Source organism: Phyllobates terribilis, unplaced genomic scaffold, assembly GCF_046119375.1.
Source record: "Phyllobates terribilis strain yellow unplaced genomic scaffold, ASM4611937v1 Scaffold_3__8_contigs__length_932513732, whole genome shotgun sequence".
Lineage (NCBI taxonomy): Eukaryota > Metazoa > Chordata > Amphibia > Anura > Dendrobatidae > Phyllobates > Phyllobates terribilis.
The window spans coordinates 114,811,918-114,838,250 of NW_027362763.1; positions in this window are offsets into that span (position 1 = coordinate 114,811,918).

Here is a 26,333-nt window from a genome sequence, read left to right on the forward strand (position 1 = left end):
ATTGAAGAAGTTTTGCGTAGGCTTCTTCCAGCGGGTGTGTAAGAAGCCTACATGAAACGCGCATCAGGGGCTCACTCCCCACCCTCCCAGACCATGCAGGTTTCTCCTATTTATTTGTTTATTTATTTATACAGAGGATGAAGAATAAATCAACATATTCTTTGCCGTTCTCAATAACGAAATATTTGAATGTAAAATATTAGATGATCGTCTTACCTTCTATCAGATCGGAGTTTGGCCCTGGCTGACTATTATCAGGGTCAGCAACATTTAGGTTTTGCCCCTCTGCGGAGTCGCCTTTTGATGTTTCCTGATGGATATAAGATATACAATTAATATAACATTTCTCAAACACTAGATTACCATATATATAAAGCAGGAAGGATTAAACCTGGATTTACTTGACAAGTTCAGTATTGGACGGACAATTCACGGCCGCTCTATCAAGTAAATTTACATTTATATTTAAGCGACTTGTATCTACAACTGTTCTCTAATAACTTCTATCAGAACTGCAGCATTTACAAGGAGGAAGATTGTGATGATCGAGTGGGACAGAGGTAGAAATACAAGCTCCGCACCGCTGAGTACAGACTGTCACCACAGAGGATGGAGCCGCAGAGACAGGCTGCCATAAAATATCCTGTGTCTGCCTGGAGCGGAGAGAGGAAGGCCTCTACCATCATAAATCTGACCTTCTGCTATATGACTGGTAATCTGGAGAAGATCAGACAACAAGGACATGAGATGTAGAAGATGATGGATCCTTACCAGGCGCTCCAGTGAGTAGGCCGGATACTCCAGTACAAGCAGGACATTTTGGGCCAGCTGTTTGAAAAAGGCCAATTCTCCACTTTGGGATTTTTCTTCAGCCTATAAAGATGAAAATAAACAAGAAATGAAAATAATCAATAAAATTCATAAACATATATGGTATTGCCACGTTTGTTAAAGTCTGATCTGTTAAGATAGGTGTTTATTAATTGTGTTAATTAATTCCCTAACATCGAGAAAAAAAATCAAAACGCTAGATTTACAGGTTTTTTTGCTCACCTCACTTCACTAAAAAAATGTAATAATAAGTAATTAAAGCACCGTATGTACACAAAAATGATATCAATAAAAACCTGAGCTCACTGCGCAAAAAAAGGCTTTACTTAGTCCTATCAACAGAAAAATTACAATGTTATGGGTCTCTGAATATAGTGACACAAAGAACCATTTCATCTCAATTGGAATTTTTTTCACCTTGTTTCAATACAATGTATGGTAAATAGGATGGAGCCATTGAAAGCTGCAATTCATCCCAAAAAAACAAGCCCTCACATGTCTATGCCAATGGAGAAATAACAAAGTTATGGCTCTTGAAAGAAAGTGAGGAAAAAATGAGAGCAGAAAAATGAAAAATTCTGTGGTCCATAAAGGGTTAACCAATCCTATTCCCTCCTCCCCCCGCATCCAGGACCTTCCCACCCCTAATTCAACTAACCCTTTAGATCCCACCCTCTCCTTTGTCATGTAGCCTGATTGCCTGTTTTGACTCCAGGCTATTCTTATCTGGGTATTTGGCACAGGTTAAACTTAAACTTGTATTCCATTATTATTTTCCATTATTATTATATATAATTTGTGCAGATTGTCTGCTACTTACCTGGTGTACTAATGTCCAGATGTTCTGCTGTAAATGCTCAAGATATTCTGAGCTTATACAACCTTGGTGGTATTTGGTCAGGCAATCTCTCACAAGCTCCATAACCAGCCGGTAAGTGAAGCTGAGGACGCCATCGGGTAGTGGTAGCGCAAAGTCAGGGTCATAGGTGGTAAGAATCCCCTGGAGTAGTGCTAACACCTGAAGTCTGTCTGGAGGAATTCCAGACATTTCAAGTAATCCAAGCGCGGTTAGTATATGACTAGCTATATGGCTTATCACACCAACAGCAATGACACCGGAATGTCAAAGTGACAACAGGAGTGTAAACACTTGTAGAAGTAGTGATGGTTAATTGTGATGTCATAATGGAATCTTGTGTTCTAATCTTAAAGGGGCATCTTACCTTATAAGGAAGTTGCCTTGCAACCCTTAAGTAGGGAAAAATATAGGCTCAGCATCAGTATCTGTTATACACAATAAAAATTATAGCGTTTTGTATCAATAAGAAATTCCGATTCCAGCGCTAACAGAAATATCTTTCTGTGGGAACAGGGCATGTGGGGCTGGGGCTGCATCCAACCCTGGCATATGAAGCACGCTGGCCCATGTTGCTCTGCCACAACCACTTCCAAAGATGGGGGTCTTTATTATAAATATGACCCTGCCTACCAATGGAGAAAATCAAAATTTACTACTCCCAATAATTCCAGTTTTTAAAGTTGGCAAAATAGGTCTCTTTATAATATTAATAGTAACCTCTTGACCCTCCTTATAATAATAATAGCGCCCATCTGGTTCTCCTGATAATATTAAAGGGAATCTGACAGTGGCATCAACCCTCATAAGCCATCTATATGGGCATTTAGGTCATAGAACGTTGAAGAAACCGATACCTTGATATCTGCCATCTGATGTCTTATTCCACAGAAATCCACATTTTCTTTTATATGTAAATGAGCTGTTAAGATCTATGGGCCGGACATAGATCTCCCTGAGAATCTGCATCCAGAGATTATTTTCAATGGAACAGGTAGTTATCAGTGGGAGACATGTACATCAGGAGAGTAGACGGTCAGTCATTACATGTGTCACACTGGAAATGACTCTTTTCATTTATAATAAGCCCTGGATGCAGATTCTCAGGGAGATCTATGTCCGGCCCATAGATCTTAACAGCTCATTTACATATTAAGAAAAAAAGTAAATTTCTCTGGATTAAGACATTCATCAAATAGTGGCTATCAAGGCATCACTCTATTCAACTTTCTCTGACCTGCATCTTTATGTAGACGGCTTATGAGGGTTGATCTTACTGACAGTTTCCCTTTAATAGTGTGGCTCGGACCTCCTTATAATAATAGTGCCCCTTATGGGCCTCCTTATAATAATGATAATAATGGTGACTGTTATGCACACGCCCGGACTGACTGGCGTGTGCGGGTGTTGTGGTTCCACTGGACCATGAACCGGAGAGTGCCTGGAGGGGCGTGACTAAGTATCTGGCCGATCCGACCAAGATGGCACGACGGCATACGACGCCAGTGCACCAGGGAGAAACTGGGCAGAGGGACCAGGTGCTACTCCAGGTCAAACTCCGGACACGGGGGTTGACCCACACAGGGATTACTGGAACAGGCTGGTTAGGCTGGCGCACAGACTGGAGGGTATAGGCAGGCACGACTGGTATGCAGGCAGGCGGGTAAAGGCAAGCGCAGCTAGAGTGCAGACAGGGAGGCACTAGCAGGTAGGAACACAGGCGGGATAGGACCCAGTACACACTGGGACTCAGGAACAATACAGGCAGAGGGGTACAGGCAAGCACAGCTAGAGTGCAGACAGGGAGGCACTAGCAGGTAGGAACACAGGCGGGATAGGACCCAGTACACACTGGGACTCAGGAACAGGCAGGTTAGGCTGGCACAGACTGGTGGATGTAAGCAAACACGGCAGGTATGCAGATGGGTGGATACAGGCGAGTATGCAGGCAGGGAGGTACTGGCCGAAAGGACGGGCTGGAGCACAGAAAGGTTAAGACCCAGTACAGACTGGGTCACAGAACCGCAGATGCGGTAGACAACCACAGCAGAGAGGGAACGCCCGAAGCGGCGAGCACAAGCAGAGCAGGACGGGGCTGCAGGAGCAGCGAGCACAAGCAGGGCAGGACAGGACTGCCGGAGCAGCGGGCAGAAGCAGGGCAGGACAGGACTGCCGGAGCAGCGGGCAGAAGCAGGGCAGGACAGGACTGCCGGAGCAGCGGGCAGAAGCAGGGCAGGACAGGACTGCCGGAGCAGCGGGCAGAAGCAGGGCAGGACAGGACTGCCGGAGCAGCGGGCAGAAGCAGGGCAGGACAGGACTGCCGGAGCAGCGGGCAGAAGCAGGGCAGGACAGGACTGCCGGAGCAGCGGGCAGAAGCAGGGCAGGGCAGGACTGCCGGAGCAGCGGGCAGAAGCAGGGCAGGACAGGACTGCCGGAGCAGCGGGCAGAAGCAGGGCAGGACAGGACTGCCGGAGCAGTGGGCAGAAGCAGGGCAGGACAGGACTGCCGGAGCAGCGGGCAGAAGCAGGGCAGGACAGGACTGCCGGAGTAGTGAGCAAAAGGGTCAGAGCGGAGCAAGGCTGCCGGAGCAGTGAGCAAAAGGGTCAGAGCGGAGCAAGGCTGCGGAGCAGTGAGCAAGGAGTCAGAGCAGGCTAGAACCGCCGGAGCGGTGAGCAAAGGAGTCAGAGCAGGCTAGAACCGCCGGAGCGGTGAGCAAAGGAGTCAGAGCAGGCAAGGCTGAGTAGGGGGGACAGGGCTCTGTTCACACGGAACAGACAGGAAGGGAAAGGCAGAGCCAGACACCCACAGGGTACTTGCAGAGAAGTAGCGAGTGGACCACAAACTCACAAACGGGAGTACAGAGACAACAAGCAGGAGTTAGGTACGAGTTCAGACTCTGCAGAAAAAGGAAGGGAACGGACATAGAGGCAAAACAGGTAAAGGATAGGAGAGAGTTCAGACTGGAACTGAGTGTACGGAAGAGACCGACACTGCAGCGGAATACAGGAGCGGGTCTGGGAATACGGCCCCCAGAGAGGCAGGACGAACAGGCAAGGAGCGTGTTCAGACAGGACAGACAAGATACAGGAGCGGGTCTAGGTAATCGGCCCCTAGAAGGCGGGAGGAACAGGCTAGGAGCGTGTTCAGACAGGTCAGACAAGATACAGGAACGGGTCTAGGTAATCGGCCCCTAGAAGGCAGGAGGAACAGGCTAGGAGTGTGTTCAGACAGGCCTGGAAATACAGCCTCCAGGATAGGCAGACAAGAGAACAGAGAACGGGACCTGGCACCTTCAGAGTGCAAGCACACACTGAATGAAACACTATGCTCAGGCAGGAATAGATGGGAGCAGCTGAGCTATATACCAGGTGACAGACAGCAATAGGCTGAGGACGCACAAGGGGTGTGACCCACAGCAGGTACAAAAAGCAGGAAGTGATCGGGCGCCGCCCTTAAGCAGCAGAAACAGACACAAACAGACAGCATGGAGGGAAGCCAAAGAGACATTCTGGACTGGAGATCAAGTGCGCGCTCTTGCACAGTGGGAGATGGACCACCATGCAAGGACGCCGCCAGGTATGTTACAGTACCCCCCCCCTTACGCCCCCTCTTCTTCAGGCCTGCCAGAATCTTCCGCAGGGAATTCGAGGACCAGTCGTTCACTTCAAGGAGATCACTTCCACTGTCCACAGGAAAAACTGATCTCATCTGGTTAGCTAGGATGCTACCTCCTATCCAGCCATCCTCAGCAACAGACGAAACGGGTGGAGTACCAGGAACAGCACACAAGGAAGTCTCTCTCCACATATTTTCAGGTGGCACCCCAGAGGGTACAGGAGACAACTGGAAGTCCTTCACCGGGTTGGAGGGGGACAGAGACTTGAGGGTAATCTCTGCTTCGAGGTACATCTTGTCAAGCTCACAGGAAGAAATAGACGGGTTATCAGGTACATAATGAGAAAAAGTCACTGTCTCTTTGTTATCTGGTGGTACCCCGGAGGATTCAGGAAACAACTGGAGATCCCCCGCCGGGTCAGAAGAGTGCAGAGGCTCAGAGAAAACATCTGCTTCAGAGTACACTAGGTCGGACTCACTGGACGAAGCGAGCGAGGTATCAGATCCAGGATATAGGAAAGTCTCTGTCCATTCACCACCAGGTGGCACCCCGAAGGGTTCTGGAGACAACTGGCGGTCCTCCGCCTGGTCAGAGGGGTGTAGAGACTCACGGGTAACCTCTGCTTCAGAGTACACTAGGTCGGACTCACTGGACGAAGCAAGCGAGGTATCAGATCCAGGATATAGGAAAGTCTCTGTCCATTCACCACCAGGTGGCACCCCGAAGGGTTCTGGAGACAACTGGCGGTCCTCCGCCTGGTCAGAGGGGGGTAGAGACTCGGGAGTAACCTCTGCTTCGGAGTACACTAGGTTGGACTCACTGGACGAAGCGAGCGAGGTATCAGGTACAGAGTATAGGAGAGTCTCTGTCCTTTCACTACCAGGTAGCACCCCGAAGGGTTCTGGAGACAACTGGAAGTCCTCCGCCTGGTCGGAGGGGTGTAGAGACTCGGGGGTAACTACCACTTTGGGGTACCCATTGTCAGGCTCACAGGACGAAGCGGACAAAGTATCGAGTACCGAGTGTAGAGAAGTCTCTCTCCATTTGTCATCGAGTGGTATCCCGGAGGATTCAGGAGGCAACAGGGGGTCCTCCGCCAGGTAGTAGAGGTGCACAGACTCAGAGGTAACCACAGCTTTGGAGCATCCTTGGACATGCACACCGGTTAAAGTGGGTGAAGCATCTGATGCCGGGTGCAGGAAGTTCTCCTGTGTGGAGTCTGGATGGGCAGAAGTCTCTTCGGGCAGGAGAACTGGTGCACTACCCACGCACATTACCCGTTGGGGCTTCTCCAGGATACAGGGAGATGAAGCTTCAGTAGGGACTTCAAGGTTGGGGTCAGGAGGTCTCAGGGAGGACAGACCTTGGCGTGACGGCTTGCCTCTACGTCTAGCACGTCTGGACTGCCTCTTGAGGTTGGGAGAAGTATTCCGGAAAGCGTAGTCACCCTGTGAGGATTCTGGGTGGGCAGTAGTCTCATTGGGCTGGAGGACTATTGCGCTACCCACACACATTACCCATCGGGGCTGCTCCAGGATATTGGGAGGTGAAGCTTCAGCAGGAGCCTCCGGGTTAGGATCATCGAAGACCATTAGAAAGGCCACCAGGAAGGCCATTAGGTCCAGGAGGATCGGATCCTGTGTTTCATATAGGGGGTTGATCCATTCCAAGGCATCACCCGCCAGGTAAGACATAATGAATGCCACCTTAACCCGATCGGTGGGAAAACATAGAGGGTAGAACTTGAAGTGTAGCATGCATTGCTCCACAAATGCACGACTTTGTCTTGGATCCCCATAATAACGTAGCGGATCTGCAGGAACGAGAGCAGATAGATCCATCTGGACGGGTGCGTAAATCGCCTGGAACTCAGCTAAAGGGAAAAAAAAAAAATTTATTTATTTATTTTAATGCATGTATTCGCTGGAAAACTTCTCAGAGAGCGAAGGCCGTGGGGCTCAACGGGAACCATGGCCTGAGCATGCTGTTATGCACACGCCCGGACTGACTGGCGTGTGCGGGTGTTGTGGTTCCACTGGACCATGAACCGGAGAGTGCCTGGAGGGGCGTGACTAAGTATCTGGCCGATCCGACCAAGATGGCACGACGGCATACGACGCCAGTGCACCAGGGAGAAACTGGGCAGAGGGACCAGGTGCTACTCCAGGTCAAACTCCGGACACGGGGGTTGACCCACACAGGGATTACTGGAACAGGCTGGTTAGGCTGGCGCACAGACTGGAGGGTATAGGCAGGCACGACTGGTATGCAGGCAGGCGGGTAAAGGCAAGCGCAGCTAGAGTGCAGACAGGGAGGCACTAGCAGGTAGGAACACAGGCGGGATAGGACCCAGTACACACTGGGACTCAGGAACAATACAGGCAGAGGGGTACAGGCAAGCACAGCTAGAGTGCAGACAGGGAGGCACTAGCAGGTAGGAACACAGGCGGGATAGGACCCAGTACACACTGGGACTCAGGAACAGGCAGGTTAGGCTGGCACAGACTGGTGGATGTAAGCAAACACGGCAGGTATGCAGATGGGTGGATACAGGCGAGTATGCAGGCAGGGAGGTACTGGCCGAAAGGACGGGCTGGAGCACAGAAAGGTTAAGACCCAGTACAGACTGGGTCACAGAACCGCAGATGCGGTAGACAACCACAGCAGAGAGGGAACGCCCGAAGCGGTGGGCAAGAACAGAGCAGGACGGGGCTGCAGGAGCAGCGAGCACAAGCAGAGCAGGACAGGACTGCCGGAGCAGCGGGCAGAAGCAGGGCAGGACAGGACTGCCGGAGCAGCGGGCAGAAGCAGGGCAGGACAGGACTGCCGGAGCAGCGGGCAGAAGCAGGGCAGGACAGGACTGCCGGAGCAGCGGGCAGAAGCAGGGCAGGACAGGACTGCCGGAGCAGCGGGCAGAAGCAGGGCAGGACAGGACTGCCGGAGCAGCGGGCAGAAGCAGGGCAGGGCAGGACTGCCGGAGCAGCGGGCAGAAGCAGGGCAGGACAGGACTGCCGGAGCAGCGGGCAGAAGCAGGGCAGGACAGGACTGCCGGAGCAGTGGGCAGAAGCAGGGCAGGACAGGACTGCCGGAGCAGCGGGCAGAAGCAGGGCAGGACAGGACTGCCGGAGTAGTGAGCAAAAGGGTCAGAGCGGAGCAAGGCTGCCGGAGCAGTGAGCAAAAGGGTCAGAGCGGAGCAAGGCTGCGGAGCAGTGAGCAAGGAGTCAGAGCAGGCTAGAACCGCCGGAGCGGTGAGCAAAGGAGTCAGAGCAGGCTAGAACCGCCGGAGCGGTGAGCAAAGGAGTCAGAGCAGGCAAGGCTGAGTAGGGCGGACAGGGCTCTGTTCACACGGAACAGACAGGAAGGGAAAGGCAGAGCCAGACACCCACAGGGTACTTGCAGAGAAGTAGCGAGTGGACCACAAACTCACAAACGGGAGTACAGAGACAACAAGCAGGAGTTAGGTACGAGTTCAGACTCTGCAGAAAAAGGAAGGGAACGGACATAGAGGCAAAACAGGTAAAGGATAGGAGAGAGTTCAGACTGGAACTGAGTGTACGGAAGAGACCGACACTGCAGCGGAATACAGGAGCGGGTCTGGGAATACGGCCCCCAGAGAGGCAGGACGAACAGGCAAGGAGCGTGTTCAGACAGGACAGACAAGATACAGGAGCGGGTCTAGGTAATCGGCCCCTAGAAGGCGGGAGGAACAGGCTAGGAGCGTGTTCAGACAGGTCAGACAAGATACAGGAACGGGTCTAGGTAATCGGCCCCTAGAAGGCAGGAGGAACAGGCTAGGAGTGTGTTCAGACAGGCCTGGAAATACAGCCTCCAGGATAGGCAGACAAGAGAACAGAGAACGGGACCTGGCACCTTCAGAATGCAAGCACACACTGAATGAAACACTATGCTCAGGCAGGAATAGATGGGAGCAGCTGAGCTATATACCAGGTGACAGACAGCAATAGGCTGAGGACGCACAAGGGGTGTGACCCACAGCAGGTACAAAAAGCAGGAAGTGATCGGGCGCCGCCCTTAAGCAGCAGAAACAGACACAAACAGACAGCATGGAGAGAAGCCAAAGAGACATTCTGGACTGGAGATCAAGTGCGCGCTCTTGCACAGTGGGAGATGGACCACCATGCAAGGACGCCGCCAGGTATGTTACAGTGACTACCTGTTCTTTTTTATTAAATTAAAAATAATAATGCTCCGTCAGGCCTCTTTATAATAGTAATATTAATGATAAAAATATTAATGACCCCACACGGTTTAGGGAAAGTGTCACTGAATGCAGAAGCCGGGTCTAAGCTCCTAATAAACACTACCCACCTCCTGCCCTGCTGTGTTATCACAGGCTTTATTCCCCTTCAAGCCTAAGCAGCAGAATGCCGGTATCTCCTCTTACTGCTCCATTTCACCTGCTGTCAGTAATGCAAAGTGCCTGGGCCCTGTTTTAAAGCCTCTTGCTAACCCCCTCCCACCATGTATCTAGTGGTAGACCCCATATTAATATAAGCCCCCTACATACCTTGAGCTGCCCCTCTCCAGCTGTCTTTTCTGGAGCTGATCCCAGCAGGTATGGCTGACAAGAGGCTGCAGCTGGAGGCCTTGTGCTTCAAGCAGCATTGTGGGGAGGAAGGATAGCTGTCCTGACTTCTGGCAAGGCTTGCAAGTCTCCTTCACGGCTGGACTGGGCATCTGGCAATTCTGTCAAATTCTGGCTTGGCCGGTCTGGCAGTGGGCTGCATCGATCCGCAACACTATTAACTGTTAACAATTATAGTGAAGCAGAGAGCCATCAGCTCCCTGCTCTGCCACTTAACTAAGGCAAGCCACAGATTGCTTCCGGCCACAGGCAGGGACTGCAAGGGATCGGTACCACGTAATGGACGTCAGGCAATGAGATGACATCAGAGACTGTAGTGAGGAGGAGCACATCACCACTCGGCATGGGAGTGTCGTGAGGAAAATATGAGTTTATTTCTATTTTTTTGCAGTCACTGCAGGGTACTAATATTATTACAAGATAAGATACCTAGGGGGGCACTAATGTCTCATAAAGAGGCCAAGGAGGGTGACATTGTTATTACAGGTTGTCCCATGGGGCTCTTTTATTATCACTATGGAGGAGGCCTAGAGGGGCTCTGTTATTATTATAAGGAAGCCCGGGGATATTAATATTATTGTAAGAAATCCCGGGGCGCTATAAATATTATAAGGAAGCCCAGGGTCCATTATTATTATTATTATTATTATTATTATTATTATTATTTTAAGCAGGCCCAGGGGGTCTCTATTATTATTGGGGCAATATTATTGTAAGAAGCCCTGAGTGCACCATTATTATTAGGTACAGATGGGGGCATTATTACTCTGTAGTGGCACAGAGGGGACACTGTTACTGTGTGGGATACAAAAGCAGGAAGCTCTTTCTATGCAGGGTACAGAGGGGGCATTATTACTACGACAGGGGTGGGCAATTAATTTTCCAGAGAGGAAACAAGAGAGACTGTGACTGTTGTGGAGGGTCAAACCAATAGGCTGAATTTAATTCTGCTCATCATTAATATTACAAAAAATAATTACAATTATTATTTTATAATAATAGTATCACTTAATATTAAGTAGAATTAAGTATGCTGACATCCCCCTATATACCGTACGAGCCCGCAAACAGCCTCCAATATACAGTATGAGCCCCTACACAGCCCCTTACATACAGTATGAGCCCCCAAATAGCCCCTCTATATACAGTGAGCCCCCACATAGCCTCTCTGTATATAATATGAGCCCTCACATAGCCTCCTATATATAGTATGAGCCTTCACATATTTCCTATATACAGTATTTGCCCCATAAACAGTATTAGCCCCCCATAGCCCCTCTATATGCAGTGTGAACCTCACATGGCCTCCTATATACAGTATATATACTCCTATGTGAGCCCTCACAAAGTTTCATAGTTTTAAAGTTGAAGATAGACTTAACACCATCAAGTTCAACCTATAGTCTAAAATGTTGATCCAGAGGAAGGCAAAAAACCCATGGGGCAGAGATTAATAGCTCCATATTAGGGGAAAAATTCCTTTCCGATTCCATAAGACAATCAGACTAGCTCCCTGGATCAACGCCCCATCACAGAATCTAGTGCCCATATCATGTAATGTTATATTTCTGGAGATTGCAGTTGGAACCAGCTCAACACACCGGAGTAATTAAAAATTTGCAAACTCTTTATTGAAAATCCTTTAAAAATGAAATTGATAAAAAATTGGGCATCTTAGACAACAAAGAGGGGTGTAACAGGAATCAATCCATACGCGTTTCTAGCTACATGGCTCTTAAACACAGTGTTCAAGAGCCATGTAGCTCGAAATGTGTATGGATTGATTCCTGTTACACACACCACCCCTCTTTATTGCTTTGTTGTCTGAGATGCCCAATTTATTATCAATTTCATTCTTAAAGGATTTCCAATAAAGATTTTGTGAATTTTTAATTACTCCGGTGTGTTGATCTGGTTCCAACTCCAATTTCCTCAACTACCTCCAGCGCTGTGCAGCAGCGGGGACGCCGTGCTCCTCCCGGACTGGAACAGCATCTCAGGGGTGAGCTGAATTTTTTCTTATTTAATGTTATATTTCTCAAGAAAAGCATCCAGACTCTTCTTCAATTTTTGTAGTGAATCACTCATTACAAACATCATCTGGCAGAGAGTTCCACAGTCTCACTGCTCTTACAGTAAAGAATCCGCGTCTGTGGTAATGATTAAACCTTCTTTCCTCTAGACGTAGAGGATCCCCTTTTGTCCCCATCGCAGGCCTAAGTAAAAAAGCTCATTATACACATCTCTGTATTGTCCCCTCATATATTTGTACATTGCAGCAGGATCGCCCCTAAGCCTTCGTTTTTCCAAACCGAAAAACCCCAAGTTTGATAATCTGTCTTGGTATTGCAGTCCACCCATTCCCTTAATAACCTTGGTTGTTCTTCTCTGTACTCACTCTAGTTCAGTTATGTCCTTCTTATACACTGGAGACCAAAATTGTACAGAGTATTCTAAGTGGGGTAGCAATGGTGACTTGTATGGTGGCAAAACCAATGTTCTTGCCATGAGTGTCTATGCCTCTTTTAATGCATCCCATCATTTTCTTTGCCTTGACAGCAGCTGCCTGACACTGGTCACTAAAGTGAAGTTTGCCGTCCACCCATACACCCAAGTCTTACTCAGTGACTGTTTTACCCAGTGTTTTACGATTTAGTTCATAATTATTTATTTTATTTCCTCTGCTCAAGTGGAAAGTGGTGACTACCTGTTCTTTTTTATTAAATTAAAAATAATAATGCTCCGTCAGGCCTCTTTATAATAGTAATATTAATGATAAAAATATTAGATGACCCCACACGGTTTAGGGAAAGTGTCACTGAATGCAGAAGCCGGGTCTAAGCTCCTAATAAACACTACCCACCTCCTGCCCTGCTGTGTTATCACAGGCTTTATTCCCCTTCAAGCCTAAGCAGCAGAATGCCGGTATCTCCTCTTCCTGCTCCATTTCACCTGCTGTCAGTAATGCAAAGTACCTGGGCCCTGTTTTAAAGCCTCTTGTTAACCCCCTCCCACCATGTATCTATAGCATCGGCGTCTCTGCCCCCAGCTGGCGTAGCATACATGTACATACCGTATCATACGTGTACGTTACGGTAAGCTCGGACCAATGAGAGGAAGCATCCGGCGCTCAATCAGAGGAAGTATCCGGCACCCAATCAGAGGGACAGCTGTAACATCACGTGCCAACGTTAGCTGCTGGTCTGAGATTGGCTGGCGGCTGCTTCCTGTGATTGGGCGGAGCTTACAGTAATGTACGGGACGCTACATGTAGGGTACAGCAGCAGAGAGAGACCGGCGGTCGGGCGGAATCCAGCGTGGAGCCACAGAGCACCGATGAGTGTGTGTGTTCTGGCGGGTCTGGCAGTGGCATGGGGTTATTTGGTGGTGGCAGCGTGTTTGGTGGATCCAGCGGCGACCCCAGGAGCGGCTGACAACGGCGGCGTCTCTGGCGGTGTGTCCGGCTGTGCTTGGAGCAGCGTTTGCAGTGGCGGGTGCAGCCAGGGTGTCCTGTGCCATCTTGGGACACTCATGTGCTTCCTGCCGGGCACGGCCGCGGTGCCTTATGGGATTCGTTCACTTCGCAAACTGCCAATTATGTAAGTACATAGCCTCCCATTGCTTAGTGTTCTTGATTGTCTTTGTGGGCACACTCTCCTCCGTAGTGTAAAAACAAGGCAGCAACGCAAGTGCGAATGCTCGCTGGGTTATGTCATCATCTTTGCCAGTGATGGTGCATCGGAGACCAGAGCTGTGGAGTCAAAGTCGTAGTCGTGGAGCCTGAGTCGGTGCCAATTTTGGTGGAGTCGGTATAAAAAGGACTGACTCAGACTCCAAAAATATATAATAAATTGGGTACGGTAGTGCAATGCAATATTTGCAAATTATTATGTTCTACATATCTTGATTATTATAGCAATGATTAAAAGGCTTATGTTCACATGATGCTACAATAAATGTATCACCTAAACATCAGCAATGTACGAAGGAGTCAGAGTCATGGAGTCGGAGTCAGGGAAATTGAGGAGTCAGTGGTTTGGCTTACCGACTCCACAGCCCTGGAGACAGCCAGGCAAGTGTCGCTGCTGCAGTTGTGTGTGCCTTTCCCAGAATTTCGCGCAGTATCCTAGATGCCAAATTGCAGCATCTGTATCCAGGATCGTGCATCTACCTAATAATGCATGTTGCAGCAGCCTCCAAGATGCATTATCAGTAGGAATAGATATATTCAGATGCTGAATATGGACAAATATTTTCAATTAACACTACCCCACCACTATACTAGAGAAGCAAACAAAACCATCTCAAACTTTTATTTAAAACATTTTATTTACTGGAAAAAGTAATGAGGCAGAGGGCAAAAACATTTAATACAAAAAAAAATAAATTCATATATGTACTCTTTTAAAAACAAAGGAAAGAAATTCTGCATTAATGAGCCTTGTCATTTATTCATAACTCTGTCAATCTTGCACCAATGCCATCCAGACATGACATCCACATTTGGAAATCTCAATCCCCTTTTTTTGCCAAGAAACATCTAAAGGAGTTATTCAAGTCTCCAACGCTTGGTTACCTAAATAGAAAAAAATAAATAATATAATATATATATATATTAGATGGTGGCCCGCTTCTAACGCATCGGGTATTCTAGAATATATATGTAGGCTGCTGGGGTGTATATAGAGGCTGCTGGAGTATATATAGAGGCGGCTGCTGCTAGGCTGTATATAGAGGCTGCTGGTGTGTATATAGCGGCTGCTGGGCTGTATATAGAGGCTGCTGCTGGGGTGTACTGACCAGAAAATGTGACTGCCTCAGCCAATCACAGGCCATAGTTAACCGGATTTACCCAAAGTCCATTTTCCCTAATATGGGTAAATCCAGTTAATTTGTAGCATATAGCACAGTGGGTAACCGAAGTCCATTTTTCCCTAATCTGGTGAACAACTGCAGTATATGATACTACTTAACCGTTTTTACTCAAAATGAAGGGACTTTGTCGTTTTTTAGACCCTGGGTCACTGCCCCCCCGTGCTGGATCTGCCCCCGCAGTGTTCGCTTTCTACCCTCCATCCCACGTGCTGGCTCTTATGCAGCGGATGAGAGCGGGCAGAGTAGGCGTGAGTGGGTAGAGCAGAGTGAGGGTAGTAGCAGAGAGCGGGGCAGCGGGGGGACAGTGGGAGACAGGAGAACACAAAGGGAGACAGTAGAGCACAATGGGGTCAGTGGAACACAGCGGCGGAGAGCAGAGAAGGGGTCAGTGGAGCATAGCAAGCAAAGCAGGGTACAGCGGAGTACAGCAGGGGACATTAGAGCAGAGAAGGGGTCAGCGGAGCAGAGTGGAGGACAGCAAAACAGAGAAGGGTTCAGCAGAGCTCAGCGGGGGTTAGCAGAGAAGGGTCAGTGGAGCACAGCGGGGGACTGCAGAGCAGAGAAGGGGTAAGCAGAGCATAATGGGAGACAGCAGAGCATAATGGGAGACAGCAGAGCACAGTGGGGGACAGCAGAGTAGAGAAGGGGTCAGTGGAGCACAGCGGGGAAAAAGCGGAGCAGAGAAGGGTCAGTGGAGCACAGCGGGGGACACCAGAGGAGGGGTTAGCAGACCACAGAGGGGGACAGCGGAGCAGAAATGGGGTCAGCGGAGCATAGCTGGGGACAGCGCAGCACAGTGGGGGATAGCGAAGCAGAGAAGGGTCAGTGGAGCACAGTAGGAACAGAGAAGGTCAGTAGAGCAGAGAATGGGTGTGTGTGTGTGTATATACACATGCGGTGTGTGTATATGTGTTCCCTCGCCCGACATCGCCGCAGCGCTGCCTGCACCCACCTCCGTGTAGCCACAGCCTCTAGGAAAGACCGCGGCTTGCGGCCTGTGCACGGAGGTGGCTGCAGGCAGCGCAGTGGCGATGTCGGGCGAAGGGGAATGGGGGAAGGGTCCCAGCGACGGCGGGTCCAGGCGGCGGGTGGGTTCCACTTCCGGTGAGCGTGGTTCAATTCTCGCGGCAACTCGCGGCTGGACTGCGCCTGTCCCTGATTGGTTCTGGCCGGCCGGGATTGGTTCAGCAACGCGGGATTTCGGTTACGGAAGTGGAACCACAAGGCAATTATATAGTGAACACACATTTCACATACAGTGACAGAACTACCCAACTCTGAGACCTTATTGTTCCCACACAGCCTGTCCTTGGGTGGCTCCATCTGAGATAAGGTGTTATATTCAGCTAGGATGCATTTTAAAAAGATTTCTCTCTCCAGTCAGGGTGATGAAGGACTGTATCCCTTATCTGCATTATACACCACAGGGAACCCTGGTTTTACAGATTTCTGCTGCCTTCACCATAGCCCATAGGAGACATATTATATTACCTTATTGTATGATTAGACACTAACATGTCCCTGTGGACATTACAGCTGTGTTAAAAAAACAAACAAAAAAATGAGATAAGGCGACACTCTCACCCTTCCTGGGGATGGATGGCACAGTGAGCACCATTTATGGCCTCCCTCCAGGCAGGAGCAGAACCTGCAGGGGGGCGAGTATAGGAGCAGTGAAAAGAGAAAAAAAACATCACATGGACTGTGAATGCCAGTTTGAAAAAAGAAATATGAAGCATTTCCCACCTTTGGTCCCTAGAGGGAGGGCTTACAATGTTTCTAGTTTGAAAGAAAAAAAAATGTGATGCTTCTCCCCTTTTGGTCTTTAGAGGGGGGCTTGCAATGTTAAAAATTTATAGCACACCCCCTGTAACTGATGAACTATAAATTCAGTGGCCTGAACACAGAGCATTGTCAGAAGGTTCCGGTAAATCCAGGTAACTGCTAGCATAGTGCACAGCAAGGCAATCTGATAAACCACTATCCACTAGAGAATGAAATCCACCCAATGTACAGAGTCACTGCTGCCCCAAGAAAGATTGAAGAAAACAACCAGCGTGTATTTGTTGTTTTAGGAAATAGGCTGTGAGACTTTTTTTTTTTTTTTTTTTTTACAGGCTAGGTTTTATTTTTACATGGTGTTTTTTAATACAGATCCCATGGTGTTGTGGATCCGCCGGCTGCTGGGCGTAAGTATGTACCTTACCTACCAGTGTCTTACATCTGCCAATATGTATAACATTTTTTATTCACTTCTGGGTGTCTATGGGTAAATTACTTTACTTGATGCAATACGCAGTCACACTGTGACAGTGATACCACATGGAACGGTGTGAAGTCTACCATTTTGTCATGTCTGCAGCTTTTTGAGCGCTTTATGAATGTGTAAGGCCGTATTCCCTTTGACAGTAGTTGCACGGTGCATCACCAGTCTTATACTGCTTTTTTTAGAACATATACCACGAGGACATACCTGACCTGCCCAGTTTGCTCTAAAGTATCAGAGCGACTGGACAAACATCTACACGGAGTATGCATGACCCAGAATTCTGCCGAGGAGAGGAAAGCCGCTACTGCTGATGCAAGGGCCAGAGTTAGAAAAATCACATCCAAAGGGACAAGCATAGACGAGGAGGACATTATGTCTCTTCAAACATTGGCCAACGTAATCCCTTTCCTTGAGGATAGAGGGTTCCTCATAGTCCGGAAGCCAACTGCGGCCAGGTAGGCTCCACTTTTTCCTATCAATCTTTTGGCTATATCACATGACTTTGTATGTTTAATATATTAGTGTTGAATGATCTGATCGGCCCAACTTCAGGATGGATCAGGCGCTTTTTTGGCTGACTGGGTTTAAGGTTAGGGCCGATCACCGATTGTCGGTCAGATTGGGTCGATGCTTTTGACCCCATCTAACCCAGGATGGCTCATCACCATTTGATATGCATGTCCGTTAATCAGGTGGCTTTTTATAAATTTACAGTACTGTCCAATGTGAGGAGCAGACTGCAGGTGCCAGCAGCACTGCCCCTGCGGTGGAATATGAAGTGGTCCAGGAGAGCGAGATGTCCGAGAGTGTGTAAGTGTCTGCCAGTCAGCCAGTCTGTGTCAGTCAGTCTGCGTCAGTCAGTCTGTCTGTCTGTCTAACTCACACATAATGCTTTCTTTCCTCGCAGTGCCAGTGCCGTGCATCCCTCTGCTCAGTCAACTCAAGAATCTCCTTCAAGAGAAGAAGACTACCAGAGATCGCCTGTACAGTGAGTTTATTGCTTAGTCTTTTCATTAGGATACACCCAGCATTCAGTTATCCAGTGAACCACTGCACCATATGCTACTACTTAACCGGAATTACTCAAAATGAAGGGACTTTGTCGTTTTTTAGACCCAGGGTCACTCCCACTGTCAGAGGTGCGGGCATTCAGGTGTCTGATGCCCGTCCCAGCTGGCCAGGGGAGATACCACCACCAGCAGCCGCGTCCCAGCTGGCCAGGGGGGGGGACACCACCACCAGCAGCCGCGTCCCAGCTGGCCAGGGGGGACACCACCACCAGCAGCCGCGTCCCAGCTGGCCGGGGGGGAAACCACCACCAGCAGCCGCGTCCCAGCTGGCAAGGGGGGGGGGACACCACCACCAGCAGCCGAGTCCCAGCTGGCCAGGGGGGGGGAAACCACCACCAGCAGCCGCGTCCCAGCTGGCCGGGGGGGGGGAACCACCACCAGCAGCCGCGTCCCAGCTGGCCAGGGGGGGACACCACCACCAGCAGCCGCGTCCCAGCTGGCCAGGGGGGGGGGGGGGACACCACCACCAGCAGCCGAGTCCCAGCTGGCCAGTGGGGGACACCACCACCAGCAGCCGCGTCCCAGCTGGCCAGGGGGGGACACCACCACCAGCAGCCGCGTCCCAGCTGGACAGGGGGGGAGGGGAACCACCACCAGCAGCCGCATCCCAGCTGGCCAGGGGGGGAAACCACCACCAGCAGCCGCATCCCAGCTGGCCAGGGGGGGAAACCACCACCAGCAGCCGCGTCCCAGCTGGCCAGGGGGGGAAACCACCACCAGCAGCCGCATCCCAGCTTGCCAGGGGGGGACACCACCACCAGCAGCCGCATCCCAGCTGGCCAGGGGGGGACACCACCACCAGCAGCCGCATCCCAGCTGGCCAGGGGGGGGGAAACCACCACCAGCAGCCGCGTCCCAGCTGGCCAGGGGGGGACACCACCACCAGCAGCCGCGTCCCAGCTGGCAAGGGAGGGACACCACCACCAGCAGCCGCGTCCCAGCTGGCCAGGGGGGAGACGGCCTTTGCTGGCTCACGCCATACACACATATACATATATACTCAAACCAAGGAAGAAGAGGATAGCCGGGTTGCGTTATCATGGAGGCTGGAGAGCCGCGTCTCCACAATGCTTCATTATCTAACTGAAGAAAAAAAAAAAAGGGAAATTAATTTGCAATAATATAAAAAAATATATAATATATTATGATACAATATATTATATATATATAAGACCACCAGCAGCCGCGTCCCAGCTGGCCAGGGGGGACACCACCACCAGCAGCCGCGTCCCAGCTGGCCAGTTGGGACATACACATAAAGAAACACAAATACACAGGGAGTAAGGCACACAGGAGGAAGACAGCACACAAGGGGGAAGAGCTCCTATCGGAACGTCACCCCCCTCCCGATGCGATAGCATCGGGCTTCCAACTAGTATAATATATATATATATATATATATATATATATATATATATACACACACTAGATGGTTGACCGATTCTAACGCATCGGGTATTCTAGAATATGTATGCGGAACACCGGGCGCAATCAGCACAGCAGTTTTTACATTTGGCGCCAATATCGCTGATTGCTCCCGGCCGCGACCAATCAGCATAGAGGTTTTTAAATTTGGCGCCAATATAGCTGATTGGTCGCTGCCGACGGCCGCGGCGCTGCTTGTGCGGGTACTTCCGCTGCGAGAAGCTGGGAGATGACCGGCTGCTCGCAGCAGAAGCATCCCGAATGGTGGCGCCGCTGCCCGGTCCTCCCTTCACTCTTACAGTCGGGAGATCAGCGGTCCTAGCCGCTGATCTCCCAACGGTAGCCGCATGGAGGTCAGCGGCGCCGCCGGTCGGGGTAGTTCTGCTGCGATCAGCCGGTCATCTCCCGGCTGCATAGCCGCTGACCTCCGTGCGGCAGATGAGCCGCTAACGGCCGCCATCTTTTTTCTGAAATCCCGCGTCGCTTATTGGCTGCGGCCGGACCAATCAACGACGCGGGATTTCCTGGACAGACAATTATATATATTAGATTTTATTTATGAAGATTTAGGAATAATGCAATACATGCGGGCGGGCGTGCGGCGGTGTAGGTGTGCAGTGGTGTGTATGAGCAGCGGCTGTGTGCCCCGATGGCTGTGTCACCTTGTGGCTTTGTACTCCTGTAGCTATGTCCTTCTGTCTCTGGCTGTCTCCCCCGTGTGCGCTCTCTGTCTGTGCCTGTCCCCCTGTCTCTGGCTGTCCACCATGTCCCCATGTCCCCATGTCCCCTTGCCTCTGGCTGTCCCCCATGTCCCCCTGTCCCCCTGTGTATCTGGCTGTCCCCCTGTCTCTGGCTGTCCCCCATGTCCCCCTGTCTCTGGCTGTCCCCCATGTCCCCCTGTCTCTGGCTGTCCTCCATGTCCCCCTGTGTCTGGCTGTCCCCCATGTCCCCCTGTCTCTGGCTGTCCCCCATGTCCCCCTGTGTCTCTGGCTGTCCCCCATGTCCCCCTGTGTCTGGCTGTCCTCCATGTTCCCCTGTCTCTGGCTGTCACCCATGTCCCCCTGTCTCTGGCTGTCCCCCAGTGTCTGGCTGTCCCCCATATCCCCCTGTCTCTGGCTGTCCCCCATATCCCCCTGTCTCTGGCTGTCCCCCATATCCCACTGTCTCTGGCTGTCCCCCTGTCTCTGGCTGTCCCCCATGTCCCCCTGTGTCTGGCTGTCCTCCATATCCCCTTGTCTCTGGCTGTCCCCCATGTCCCCCTGTCTCTGGCTGTCCCCCATGTCCCCCTGTGTCTCTGGCTGTCCCCCATGTCCCCCTGTGTCTGGCTGTCCTCCATGTCCCTCTGTCTCTGGCTGTCCCCCATGTCCCCCTGTCTCTGGCTGTCCCCCATATCCCCCTATATCTGGCTGTCCCCCATGTCCCCCTGTCTCTGGCTGTCCCCCATGTCCCCCTGTGTCTCTGGCTGTCTCCCATGTCCCCCTGTCTCTGGCTGTCCCCCATGTCCCCCTGTGTCTCTGGCTGTCTCCCATGTCCCCCTGTGTCTCTGGCTGTCCCCCATGTCCCCCTGTCTCTGGCTGTCCCCCATGTCCCTCTGTCTCTGGCTGTCCCCCATGTCCCCCTGTCTCTGGCTGTCCCCCATGTCCCCCTGTCTCTGGCTGTCCCCCATGTCCCCCTGTGTCTCTGGCTGTCCCCCATGTCCCCCTGTGTCTCTGGCTGTCCCCCTGTCTCTGGCTGTCCCCCATGTCCCCCTGTGTCTCTGGCTGTCCCCCATGTCCCCCTGTGTCTCTGGCTGTCCCCCATGTCCCCCTGTGTCTGGCTGTCTCCCATGTCCCCCTGTGTCTCTGGCTGTCCCCCATGTCCCCCTGTGTCTCTGGCTGTCCCCCATGTCCCCCTGTCTCTGGCTGTCCCCCATGTCCCCCTGTGTGTCCCCCTGTGGCTCTGCTGCAGGCACCACCCCCTGTCCTCTGCTCCTGTCCTGTGTGGCCCTGTGTCCCCCTGTTCTGGTCCTTTGCCCCAGTCCTATTGGGACATAGGATCGTTGAGTGTACCTCAGTTAAGGATGACAGCAGCCGGCGGGCATCCTCTGCTCTTTGAAGAAAATGGCAGACACGGCACTAGAGACAGCCTCCGCCTCTCCGGGAAGGGAGAGTTCTGTTCTCCCGCGGAGCCTCTTGGGAGTTGTAGTTCTCCAGGCGCTGTCACTGCCTCTTCTGGCCTGGGCGTGGACTACATCTCCCAGCATGCTGTGCGGCTTCGGCCTCAGACAGACAGCTGGCTTCCCAGCAGCGTCACGTCCCCCCGCCCCCCAGCCATTCACACAGGGACGGGGAAAGGAGGAAACAGAGCAGGCTGGAACATTGAGCCCGCGCCTCCCTCTCCCCCTCCCCCCACGGCCATTCTACATTGTGCTCCGGACGGGGCCACAAGCAGATCACCCTGTCCCTGCCTCTGATGCCACACTGTACACTGCCCCCCACATTGAGCCCGCAGCCCGTGCGCGTCCCCTACCGGCCGTTAACATTGTACATTGCACAATGAGTGACAAGCCAGCCGGCTCCGAGTCAAACACCCTGACTCCGCCCCCGCCGTGCAACATCCCCGTTTTACGCGATTTGAGGGTCTTTTGAAGTATTTTTTTGCGGCGGCCATCATCCGGGGGAGGGGCTGATGATACCACACGCACTTAAAATTCAATCTGCAACAAAAAAGTCACTGACCCCGTTTTTCACATGAAATTTGCAAAATAAAAATAAGCGTACGTGCGGACACGCCTCCGTTCAGCGCAGCGTCCGTTATCACGCTCATCGCATGAATTACGGAAAAAAAACGTAAACTTTCTCTTTTTTTGGGCGCACTTTTTTTTCCACCCTATTGGGCTAGCTAAAGGCGAAACTGTCCATGGACAGCCCGCCACCTGCTGCTCGTTCACCGCATTGCATCTCCTAACCCAGATAATGGTGTTTGAGGGTTCCGTGGTCTGCTGCACCACCTGCCTGGGGTCGGCAGATCGCATGGCCCTAATCCGGTTAATTTGTGCACTTTGTGATTTTGGGGTGATCTTTTTCGTGCAAATAGGGCGTAGTCGCAGAGGCGCGGGAGAGGCGGCATATCGTTCGGCCGGTCTCGGCGGTGGGGCACGCACCAGTCTCGCGACCGCCGGGGCAACGGAACGGCCGCAGCGGCCCAAAGAAGCGCCACGGCGAGGGGGAAAAAAATTCCGCAAAAGCGGAGATGCTGCCCTCCGGGGCGTCGCCCCAGGGCCCGGCGTACCGATTTTCGAGGCGATCCGCCAAAATTTCCGTTTTTCCAGAGTCAGGCTGTAACCCTTCAGGTGGGAATGCTGCACTCGGAGAGGATCTCCTTTCATGTGCTATCCGGACTCTTTCACTCCCTTTTGCTAGGTCTTGCCTGGCTACAGAGACATGAACCCATCCTGAATTGGTGATCTGGTGAGGTGCTCCGTTGGGGGCAGGATTGTCATGAGACTTGCCTGGTTCCGGTTCGTCTGGCTCGACCTCCGTCTACTCCGGCTAATCTACCTGGTCTGCCGGCACACTACTGGTCCTATGCGGATGTCTTCGACAAGAAGGAAGCTGAGACACTACCACCTCATAGGCTGTATGATTGCCCTATCGACCTGGTACCCGTTGCTTCTCCTCCCCGCGGGCGTATCTACCCCTTGTCGCTGGCTGAGACCCGGGCCATGACTGAGTACATCGAGGAGAATCTTGCTAGGGGATTCATCCAGAAATCTACTTCCCCGGCTGGAGCAGGATTCTTCTTCATTAAAAAGAAAGACGGCTCGCTTCGGCCGTATATTGAATACAGGGGTCTTAACCAGATTAACATCAAGAATATGTACCCCCTGCCTCTAATCTCGGAGCTGTTCGAGTGCCTTAAAGGCGCAAGGGTCATCACCAGGCTCGATCTTCGTGGGGCATACAATTTGGTCCGGATCCGCCAGGAAGACGAGTGGAAGACGGCATTCAACACCTGGGACGGTCACTATGAATACCGCGTGATGCCCTTTGGTCTCTGTAATGCCCCAGCCGTCTTCCAGGAGCTGGTTAACGACATCTTCCGTGATCTCTTGTATTCTTGCGTAGTGGTGTACCTGGATGATATCTTGGTCTTCTCTCCGGATCTGCCCACACACCGGAGGAATGTTCGTCAGGTTCTGCTAAGGCTCCGGCAGAATCGTCTCTACGCAAGACTTGAGAAATGTCTCTTCGAACAGACTTCCCTTCCGTTCCTGGGATATATTATCTCCGAGACTGGTCTTCGGATGGACCCCGAGAAGTTTTCTGCCGTCTTAAAATGGCCCCGACCGGAGGCGTTGAAGGCGATTCAGCGATTCCTGGGCTTCGCAAATTATTACCGCCTCTTCATCCCTCATTTCTCCTTTCGGACTGCTCCCATCTCCACGCTCACCCGTAAGGGAGCAAATCCCAAGGAATGGACTTCCGAAGCGGAGGAGGCCTTCGTCTCCCTAAAACAAGCTTTCTCCTCCGCCCCTGTGCTGCACCGTCCGGATTGCAACAAGCAGTTCTTCCTGGAGGTTGATGGTTCCTCCTCCGGAGCCGGAGCGGTGCTCACCCAGAAATCCCCATCCGGGAGAATGGTAACCTGTGGCTTCTTCTCCAAGCTCTTCTCCTCATCGAGCGCAACTACTCCATAGGAGATCGTGAGCTGCTTGCCATCAAATTGGCGCTGGAGGAGTGGGGCTACCTGCTGGAAGGGGCTCTGCACCCGGTGATCATCTACACAGATCACAAAAACCTGGCCTCTTTACAAAACGCCCAGAGACTCAATCCGCGTCAGGCCCGGTGGTCTCTGTTCTTTGCCAGTAAGTGTAGGGATAGTCCAGGCGGAAAGGAAAATAAAGTGGCAAATCTACTGTATTACTGAAGCTAGAAACGGAGGGTGCTGTGCCTGATACTGCGTGTGCCAATCGGATGTCCTTGAACTGTCCAGTAAACTTTTGTTGGTTAAAATGAATTGGATGTGCACTGAGTTGTGTACGGCTGTTCCTAAATATGTATTTAGTGCCCCAAAGTCGTAGTCTATATGCCTTTAAGATGTAGCAGAGCCAGCAGCTGCCTGATTATGTTTGCACAATGTTAATATTTTAGTTTGCAGATAATGTACACGAGAATTCAGCACATACACACGTGGTCAAAATTGTTGATACTCCTCATTTAATGAAAGAAAAACCCACAATGGTCACAGAAATAACTTGAATCTGACAAAAATAATAATAAATTAAAAATCTATGAAAATGAACAAAATGAAAGTCAGTCATTGCTTTTTAACCCTGCTTCCACAGAATTTAAAAAAAAATGAAACTCATGAAATAGACCTGGACAGAAATGATGGTACCCCTGAAAATAATGTGACAAAAGGGACATGATAAATCAAGTTGTGTCCACTAATTAGCATCACATGTGTCTACAATCTTGTAATCAGTTAGTGGGCCTGTATATAGGGCTACAGATACTCACTGTGCTGTTTGGTGACATGGTGTGTACTACACTCAACATGGACCAGAGGAAGCAAAGGAAAGAGTTGTCTCAGGAGATTAGAAACAAAATTAGAGACAAGCATGTTAAGGGTAAAGGTTATAAGACCATCTCCAAGCAGCTTGATGTTCCTGTGACTACAGTTGCACATATTATTCAGAAATGTAAGATCCATGGGAGTGTAGCCAACCTCCCTGGACATAGCCGCAGGAGGAAAATTGATGACAAATCAAAGAGACGGATAATACGAATGGTAAGAAAAGAGCCCAGGATAACTTCTAAAGAGATTAAAGGTGAACTTCAAGCTCAAGGAACATCAGTGTCAGATCGCACCATCCGTCGTTGTTTGATCCAAAGTGGACTTCATGGGAGACGACCAAGGAGAACACCATTGTTGAAAAAAAGTCATAAAAAAGCCAGACTGGAATTTCCCAAACTACATGTTGTCAAGCCACAAAGCCTCTGGGAGAATGTCCTATGGAATGATGAGACAAAAATGGAAGTTTTTGGCAAGGCACATCAGCCATGTTCACAGACGGAAAAATGAAGCATATCAAGAAAAGAACACTGTCCCTACTGTGAAACATGGAGGAGGCTCTGTTATGTTCTGGGGATGGTTTGCTGCATTTGGCACAGGGTGTCTTGAATCTGTGCAGGGTACAATGAAATCTCAAGACTATCAAGGGATTCTAGAGAGAAATTTGCTGCTCAGTGTCAGAAAGCTTGGTCTCAGTCGCAGGTCATGGGTCTTACAACAGGATAATGACCCAAAACACACAGCTAAACACACCCAAGAATGGCTAAGAGGAAAACATTGGACTATTCTGAAGTGGCCTTCTATGAGCCCTGACCTAAATCCTATTGAGCATCTTTGGAAAGAGCTGAAACACGCCGTCTGGAAAAGGCAACCTTCAAACACGAGACAACTGGAGCAGTTTGCTCATGAGGAGTGGGCCAAAATACCTGTCGAGAGGTACAGAAGTCTCATTGACAGTTACAGGAATCGTTTGATTGCAGTGATTGCCTCAAAAGGTTGTTCAACAAAATATTAAGTTAAGAAGAACCATCATTTCTGTCCAGGCCGATTTCATGAGTTTATTTTTTTTTAAATTCTGTGGAAGCAGAGTTGGAAAGCAATGTCTGACTTTCATTTGTTCATTTCAAAGATTTTAGTTTATTATTACTAATAACTGACTAATTTCAATCTGTCTTGGAGTTTCCTATAGCTTGTAACATGTCATAGATATAATTACATATATCTTTTCC